Source organism: Rhododendron vialii, chromosome 2a, assembly GCF_030253575.1.
Source record: "Rhododendron vialii isolate Sample 1 chromosome 2a, ASM3025357v1".
Lineage (NCBI taxonomy): Eukaryota > Viridiplantae > Streptophyta > Magnoliopsida > Ericales > Ericaceae > Rhododendron > Rhododendron vialii.
In genome coordinates, this window is record NC_080558.1 from 41,528,495 (window position 1) to 41,537,361 (window position 8,867).

At 39.0% G+C, this 8,867-nt stretch overlaps 1 non-coding gene across 1 annotated transcript; it reads right to left on the reverse strand.

Moving 5' to 3' along the window:
* Nucleotides 1–4,036: 4,036 nt before the first annotated feature.
* LOC131318284 (small nucleolar RNA snoR100) lies at nt 4,037–4,141 on the reverse strand. The gene has a single exon (XR_009197610.1). It is a non-coding gene; the product is annotated as a small nucleolar RNA snoR100 (small nucleolar RNA).
* Nucleotides 4,142–8,867: the final 4,726 nt, after the last annotated feature.

An 8,867-nucleotide genomic window follows, 5' to 3' on the forward strand; every position in this document is an offset into this window, starting at 1 on the left:
TAAGTTCTCCTGCTGTAAGTATTGGGAGAATCATAGGGAAAATCTTCAGCATTTGGATTTTTGTCCAGTTCTTATTTAGCAGCACAAGGGGGTGTGTCCCCTTTCAGTGTTTTGGTAAATACTGCATTCCCTTTTATGAACTTATGATCGTTGCGAGACATTAACTTGTCATTTTGGAAATTGCAGTGGTTGGTTCATTCGAATCGCTACTTTTCTTGGAATAACTATTCCTTCATCTTTCAACGTGCTTGGTTGTGTTTTCCTCTTACTGTCGATTCTCTTTTATCTTCTCTTCCCTTTTGAAACTGTGTTTTCGTTTGGATGTTGGGAAAACGAAAAAGAATAGGATATATAAAATACCATCTGTTAATAATGGGTGTTGTTCTGTTTCTCCACAAAATGCTTCGAAACCGAATTGGCAAATGTGTTGCGGGCGTGCCAGGACAGGTCTGCTGTCCAAGTTGTTTTCAAGGCCTTCGTGCCTCAAAAATCTGACTTCTTTCAAATGATAGTGCTAGGCCCAAAGGGTAAGGCCTCGTGATGATTCGTTGTTCGCCTTTGCTGGATAAGGACTTAAATATTTCCTAACTGTTGTTAGAAAATGGATAAAAGAAAAAGAAAGGATTGAAAGGTAAATAAGAAATGAAAACAAACTTTATTAATCGGTTTAACAAAGTTTGGATACAAGGAAGTGAAAGGAAATAAAATCTAGTCCGTGCTAGATTGAACGGGAAAGTAAAGACAATGAAAAGATAAATTGGGTAAGCCGTGGGCTTGAAGGTCGTGGACCATTGCCAAGGCCTTCAATTCTTGCATTTATAAGCAATGCTTCCAGGCCTTGAGTTGCTTGAGCTGCTTCCATAGGCCCTCATGCATGGCTGCCATGTGGCCTTCTAGCAGAGGCTTAGGCTTGAGCAGCTTCGAAATGCTCCAATGAGGGGCTGTTCTTTGACCAAAACGTGCTCTTCACTCCAAGAAAATGGCCAAAGCCTGAAAAATCCTCATTTTCTGCATAAAACTTTGTAAAAGAGCAAAGGGAATTTCAGCACCCAGGCCTTGAGCTGCTTCAACACTCAAGCTACTGCTTGATTGGACATCCTCTGGGCCCACCACTGCTGAAGACCAATACTTCTCCAGGCCTTCCTACCATTTTATTGGTCCTCTATCTCTTGTGGGCCCTTAAATCCTCTAATCTTGATTCCTTATGAATGAAGAATCGAGAAACAAAAGATTAACCAGACCTGAGTGAGCTACTTGTGTGCAGCTTGCTTAGGTCTGCATGAGTCATTCACCAACAGCTCCAAGGGCTGCATGTACGCCACCTGTCCCTGGCCTTGCATCATGCTGAAGAATGGGGTCCCACCAGTTCAGACCTTGAGCTGCTTGTAAGCAGCTTACCTAGATCTGCCCAGCAAGAACATTCTAGGCCTTTAAGCTGCTTGTGAGCAGCTTGAGACCTTTTAGCTGCTTGTGAGCATGGATGTTTATAAAAAAAAAGGGATAGTTGGGCCCACCAAGGCCAAAAACGCAGGCCTGGTTGAGCTGCTTGTGAGCAGCTTATGTGATGTCAGATAGAGGCCTTTGAGCTGCTTGTCCAGGCCTAAGCTGCTTGTGAGCTGCTTGGGATGTCTCCATGCATGGTTGCCACGTGTCCCAAGCCTTGCTTCATGCTAAAGGATAGAAAAGACTCAGACCTTGAGCTGCTTGTAAGCAGCTTACCTAGATCTGCCCAGCAAGAACATTCTAGGCCTTTGAGCTACTTATGAGCAGCTTGAGACCTTTTCCCTGCCAACTGAAGGCCATAGGTGACGTTTTCTTTAAGAAGTAGGCCCATTTATTACTTGGGCCTGAATTTGAAGAGCATCATAGGCCTCTTCTCTTTGTAAGCCATGCGGACCCAAGTTTGGAAAGAAAACTTGGGCTTTAACTGATTTAGGCTCACTTAGAAGGCCTTATTATTTCTAAGAACTGGCCTAGACCTGGATAAAACACTTAGATCTAGCGGGTCAACCTAAGTCTTCGGCCAATCTTGAGCTTGGGCTTGTGATAACGAAATCTTAGGCATAATTTGGCCCAGGCCTTTGAAAACTCAACTCGATCAGTGGCGTTCAAATCGGCCCGATTTCGTGGATGACCGATCATGAGGCTTTTTAGCATCTGAGACCTTCATTCAAGTCCTTCTTCTAACCACAAATTGATTTTCTGAATTTTGGCCAAAAATGGGTGTAAACATGTTCTTCTGATATACCTTTTGTGCTTGCCAATATTGGGTGTTGTTCTTCTGATATTCTTGTTGCTAAATCCATCATCCTGTCATTGGTACTTCAACACTCTTTGCGCCATTTTTATAGTTGAAAGATCGAGAAGCACATGAATTACGCCCAAATCTGATAAAACTTAAGTCTTTACTCACAGTCACAGAGTTGTTATGTGTAAGGCATCTTGCCCATAATTGAGGAATAATGGAACATGTCATATCAACAGAGTCCCCTTGGCCCTTAGGAATAGTGATCCACAAAGTATATGGTCAAACTAATTTAATTCGGTTAGAAATTAGTCTAGACAAGCTTTTTGGTAAAATGGTTCCATCTTTCTTATTTTAAATCGGATTAAGACCTATTATATATGGATAAGGATTTTGAAAGAACTCGAGGATTGAATCCAATTATTAAAATAAGTTTAGTACCTCTTATGAAACCGAGTTTGGATGGTTATTATCTGAAGAAGGCTTCTGCGTTGAATTTGAACCCTTCATCGCTGACTGTCCCTTCCTCATGTCATTCTGTTTTGCCAAATTTTTTCGTATCATGTCTGGGGATGATGAAAATAGCCGACTGCACCTATATATTTAGTTTCTATTTCTTTGTTTCCTGTATATTAGTAATATTAGTGATCACATATTCTCAAATTTGGAGGTATGATTTTTTCCCCCCTTCCTCTTCATTGTTTAGTTGCTTGTTTTGATATTTTCCGTTTGGGAAGATTTGGAAATATTTGTGAATTGTGCAATTTTTTGAACTCCAGCGGAAAATGTTTTGTTTTTCTTTTTGTCAAAATTGGCAACCTAATTAGGTCTATTTAGATCCTCCTTACATTTTAGTTTGTTTTTGGTCGAGTCAAAAGTAATGAAAAGTTAAAGAGAACATCATTTTATTATGTGAACTAGGAAAGAAGACGATAATTTTTTTTTGCCAGATGACAAGATGTTAGTGTATGTTCAATTACTACGAAGATCAACCTCATATCCATAGAAATTGAATCCTAGACTTCACACTCTAAAGGAGCGCTACATAACCATCGTATTAGTGGTTTTCGCTTAGCTTGTTTTTTTTTAATAGATGGAAGCATGGATACCTCACTTTTAAGTTAAACATGGGTTTGCCAGGGCTCAAAATATTTGTATTTGTTCCCCTAGACTTGGCTTTGATGACTTCCTTACATCAAAATCGAAAAGTTACAAATGCTAATGTCGCTTTATTTCGTTAACATTACAATTTCCCAAGACAATTTTATAACAAGAAAATTGCTTCAACAGTACAGAATTTTGCAAATTTTAGGGAGAACGAGGCCTTAATGTTGGTGCGGTGGGTCAGGAGAGTTTGCTCTGTGTCCACACATAGCCACTCCAACCCCCTTCACGAGAATGATCGACGAGTCCGACTCCGGCGTCTTGATTCCAGGCGGATTTTCTTTTCTTTTGTATTTTGTATTTTGTTTTTGTTTGTTGTTTTTTTTTTTTTAAATTTTCAGACCAGTAGTGTCCGCTTTTATTGTATCGTGTTTTCTTTTATATATTAGTATATGGGATAATCTTGTTCGTTGAAAAAAAAAAAAAACACTTTCCATGTCAACCTGGCTTTGGACAGGATTTTGGTCGAAATAAACGTCTCTTTGGCTTGATAAGAGTAGTAGAGAAATCAGTGTATTTATCTGGAAATTAGAACAAAATAACAGCAAAACCCATCTAATTCCTAATTAGAATACCACCGAAATTATGGCCCTCCCTATACCTCTAAGAACCAAAGAGCTAAAAGGATGTTTTGCTGCAGAACCATGCACCCAACTAAAAGCCGAAAGGCATCAAATAGGGCAAGCCTATAGACAATCAATTTCTGTGCATGTTATTATGCTTCCTTCATTTATTGTCGGGAATTAGGACATGACGGAAAAAAAAAAAAAAAAACCCCTAGTAATTGTGAAAGAGATCCTCAAAAAAACCCTAATTTTGACCATTGGTACAAGAGATATCTATCCCCTTCACTTTAGTATCCCAACTGAAATCCGAAATACTTTCTGTTTCACGAAAACTTGATCTGCAATAATTTCCTAATTGAGAAACTTCACACCCAAGAAATCAAAATCCAAATCACACCCAGTTTAGAATCTCTCACTTCTAACTACTTCCCAACTCCAAAACCCAAGTCTTACACAAACCCCACTTCTATTCAACTTAGGTTTCCAGAGAGAGAGAGAGAGAGAGAGAGAGAGAGAGAGAGAGAGAGATGCAATCATATTAAGATATGCCGTATCCTATGATTCTCATAACCAAATAAAAAACATCTCCGCTCCTCTGTTTCCATTATTCTCATAACCAAATAAAAAACATCTCCGCTCCTCTGTTTCCATCATTCTCATTCACAAAAATTTCATACTCTGTTCTTTGCTGTCGAGTGTTGAACAACTAGTAGAAGGAAAGAATGGACAACGATTCCGGATACGATTACTCTAAACTCGATAGGCTTTTGAAGGAAACTAAAGAGTGGCTTCTCCAACTGGATAGCAGGAAAAGGCTGAATGTCGTTCGGGAGATTCTCAAGAACCCTCATTACGATGAGTCTGATGTATACATCCTCTGTCTCAACGAGTATCAAATACCGTCTGATCATAAACCACCTGAGCCTAGAAACCCTTTCAAGATTCGGTTCGTCATGAGTGGAAGGCAACCCACCAAACCCGTTAGGGAGGATGAAAACGCCGGCAAGAAAACTAAAAAAACAGGTCGAAAGAGGCCACGGGGCAGTCGTGATTGTGAGTTTGGTGGTGAAGAAGAAAAGTACAGAGCGATCAAGAAGAGGGCGAACATGAAGAAGGTGAACAACTTGGTTCGAAAAAGGAAGGTTGTTTTACCGGAAATCACACCAGACCTGCCTGATGAATTCAAGGAAAGAATCCGAAATCTTGGGGGAGCCAAAGCTACTTTGGTAATTCAAAAGGTACTCGAAGGCACGGACGTGAGTGCTCGCCATGGGCGCCTCTCTCTCCCGCGAGGTAAACTTGTAGACAAGGAGTTTCCAAGTGGGGAAGGGATCAATGGGAAGGATGTTGCGGAGATAGAAGCGCGGCTTATTGCAGAGAATGGAAAGGAACACGAGATCGATATAAGGCAGTGGAAAATGAGCAAAGGAATATATAATGTGGTGAAAGGGTGGAATGAGGTTGTGAAAGAACACAAACTGTACAAGGATTTGCTAGTGCAACTTTGGTCATTTAGAGTAGAGGGAAACCTCTGGTTTGCACTTGTTAAACTCTGGAAGGTAAAGGAACAAGATTGATTAGTTCTCCTGCTGTAAGTATTGGGAGAATCATAGGGAAAATCTCCAGCCTTCGGATTTTTGTCCAGTTCTTATTTAGCAGCACAAGGGGGGTGTCCCCTTTTAGTGTTTTGTTAAATACTGCATATCCTTTAATGAACTTATGATCGTTTGCGAGACATTAACTTGTCATTTTGGAAATTGCAGTGGTTGGTTCATTAAAATTAATCGCTACTTTTCTTGCAAAATAACTTTCCTTCATCTTTCAATGTGCTTGGTTGTGTTTTCCTCTTACTGTCGATTCTCTTTATCTTCTCTTCCCTTTTGAAACTGTGTTTTCGTTTGGATGTTGGGAAAACGAATAAGAATAGCATATATAAAATACCATCTGTCAATATTGGGTGTTGTTCTTCTGATATACCTTTTGTGCTTGCCAATATTGGGTGTTGTTCTTCTGATATTCTTGTTGCTTAATCCATTATCCTGCCAATGGTACTTCAACACTCATTGCGCCATTTTTATAGTTGAAAGTTCGAGAGGCACATGAACTCCCAAATCTGATAAAACTTAAGTCTTTACTCACAGTCACAGAGTTGTTAGGTGTAAGGCATGTTGCCAATAATTGAGGAATAGTGGAACATGTCATATCAACGGAGTCCCCTTGGCCCTTAGGAATAGTGATCCACAAAGTACATGGTCTAACCATAGTTACCGGTGAAATATGACAAACACTACCCCAAAAGATTCAGTAAGCTACGGAAGCTATCAGTAGTGTTGATCAAACAAGTATCAAGAGCGTTTGGCAGGCTTCTTATGTTTCCTAAGCAGTGGTTCATAGGGTGGAGAGAATTTTGAAACGATAGTGGTTTTCGGACATTGAGCATGGCAAAATGTATCCCCTTTCTTTACTGGCATTTTCAGTAGAATTTCAATGTTTGTTAGCTGCAAGCAAGGTGAGATCATAAATTAATGATGCAAGTGAGTGATCACAAGTGAACTTTTTTGCTAGAATCTAGCACTGATCATACTCATTTCAAAGGAGACCAGCATGTAAATGTTATTCATTTCATCGATCTGAGAGGCAAAAGGAAAAGACCATAATATAAGCAGGAAAGCCTGCTTGTTAGAAGTACTGGCCCCGGCAAATGGAACCATGATTTTTTTTCATGCGTCGTATTATTCTTTTTGTAGATTATAGCGGTTTGACTGCTATTGTAAGTGGTCACTCAAGCAAGATACACATATTGCTAAAGTAGATTACCTTTTGTTCACCGCACGCCTATCTCTAATGTCGAGACAAATCAACATGAAATTGATAAGGGAGGAAGGAAGAGTTTCTTGTCCACGCGGCAAAATGGGAATCAAGTTTCGCGGATAGAATTGAGGATCATTGAAGAGGGAGGATTGGAATATGGGATATGCTGAAGTCAGTCAGATATGCCTTAGAGATCGTCAACGAAAGTTAGTGTTGTATACAATCTTCTTTTGGGGTGAAAGGAACTTTTAGAGACTCATAAACTCTGCAAAGATATGTTAGTGCAGTTGTGGTCATTCAAAGTACAGGGAAATCTCTTATTAGCTCTTGTTAAAGTTGGATCTGGGGAAAATCAAGACCTCGGAGAGGTGGTTGATGAGAACTAGCACTAATCCATCTGAGAGTGTTTGGTAAATTGGTTCTTTGTATGATTATTATGCTTAAGATCTGTTCACATAGAGTGGCTATTAATGTAGAGTTGTTTTTCATTTCGTTTTTCAATTTTGTTTTTCTTTTCGTTTTTCAATCTGATCAGTTTTGGATATGTCATTCATAATTTGTGAACGAGAAGAAAACATTTGATGCACTATGCCTTGAATTGAAATCAACTTTCATTTTATGGTTAATGCTGCATATTATTATAGCAGAAGAACTGTATGGCAGATTATGCTTGCTAAATGATCACATGTTGGTCTAAGGGCAACCTGTATAGGGATCTGAATAAAAGTTTCGTTCTACAGAAAAACATGGAAAACTGGGATTCCGAACAGATAGAATTTACCTTAAACCGATGGAATTTGGCCGAGCAATATTGAGGCATGTGGTGCTACTGATCAGTTCTCCTGCCTAGCTGATCTGTTTCCACATTTTTATGCAAATATTTTCCGGGGAAACAAATATATATATATATATATATATATATATATATATATATATATATATATTACAGACTGGTGTCGAAATTTTTGCACATTGTAACTTGGAACACTGTACTTTGTACGTATACGTACACTTACTTGAGTTGTAGCTGCTTTGACCGTTGGATTCTGGTAGGTTTGGTAAACTAGAGTTTGTGGCCGCTGACTAGCAGCTGTTGGTGTTCCGTCGATAAACTGGACTCAATTATTAGTGCTGAACATAATAATAATAATATTATTATTATTATTAGTGCTGAACATATCTAATAATGTACCAATTTTTCTGTACCAGTAGCTGGACTCAATCTTATCTCATCCAAATTGTACACTAATAATTGAATGCTTAGATAAAGACTTATCATCAGTATCCAATTACTGATGATAACATCTGTATCTTTCTGCCAACAAGTTTTTTTTAAATCAGGAGGTGTATCCGTATATGGTCTAAACCAACAAGTTGAGCAGAAGAAAACAAAAGAGAGCCAACACTCCCACACGTCTCCTCTGCTTTTACAGCACAGCACCTCGTCCTGTTTGTCCTCGTTGGTCAAGTTCCTCCCCTTGTCCCTATCCTCTTTCTTTACCAATCCAAATTTCCTTTGTTGGTTCTCATGAAAGGAGAAATTTTGGGGTGCGGAGCAGGTACCTGTTGGTGATCTCAATCATTCAAATGTATTTTGGATAATTCAGATTTATTTCCTCTTTCAACTCTCACTCCAGTACTCTCTTTTCTCTTTTTCTTTTTCTAAAATCCGAACCGTCCATAATATGTTTGGACAGTTGAAATAACCGATACGGTACAACATATTGGTATCCACCCGACACACAAAAACTTCTCCTCATGAAGAGCCTACATGGTTAATCCAAACTACGCAGTTCGTAGAGAATGAACTACGCAATTCGTAGAGAATGGCTTAAGTTGAAAGTTACATCTATCGGTGTCCGATGAAGTTTACATGTGTGTATATATATAGGGTTTGTTTCAAATGAGGATCTCTTCAAATGTGGACTCTACTTTTTTGATAGAATTTCGATGATCCGAACCACTCAATGTGTTCAGAACGTGATTTTAAAGGTACCCATGAAAAATCGGCAAAAAAAATGATCGGAAAGACTTGATTTAAGCAGTTTTTATTTGAACTGTTCAATAAAAAACTATTCAGA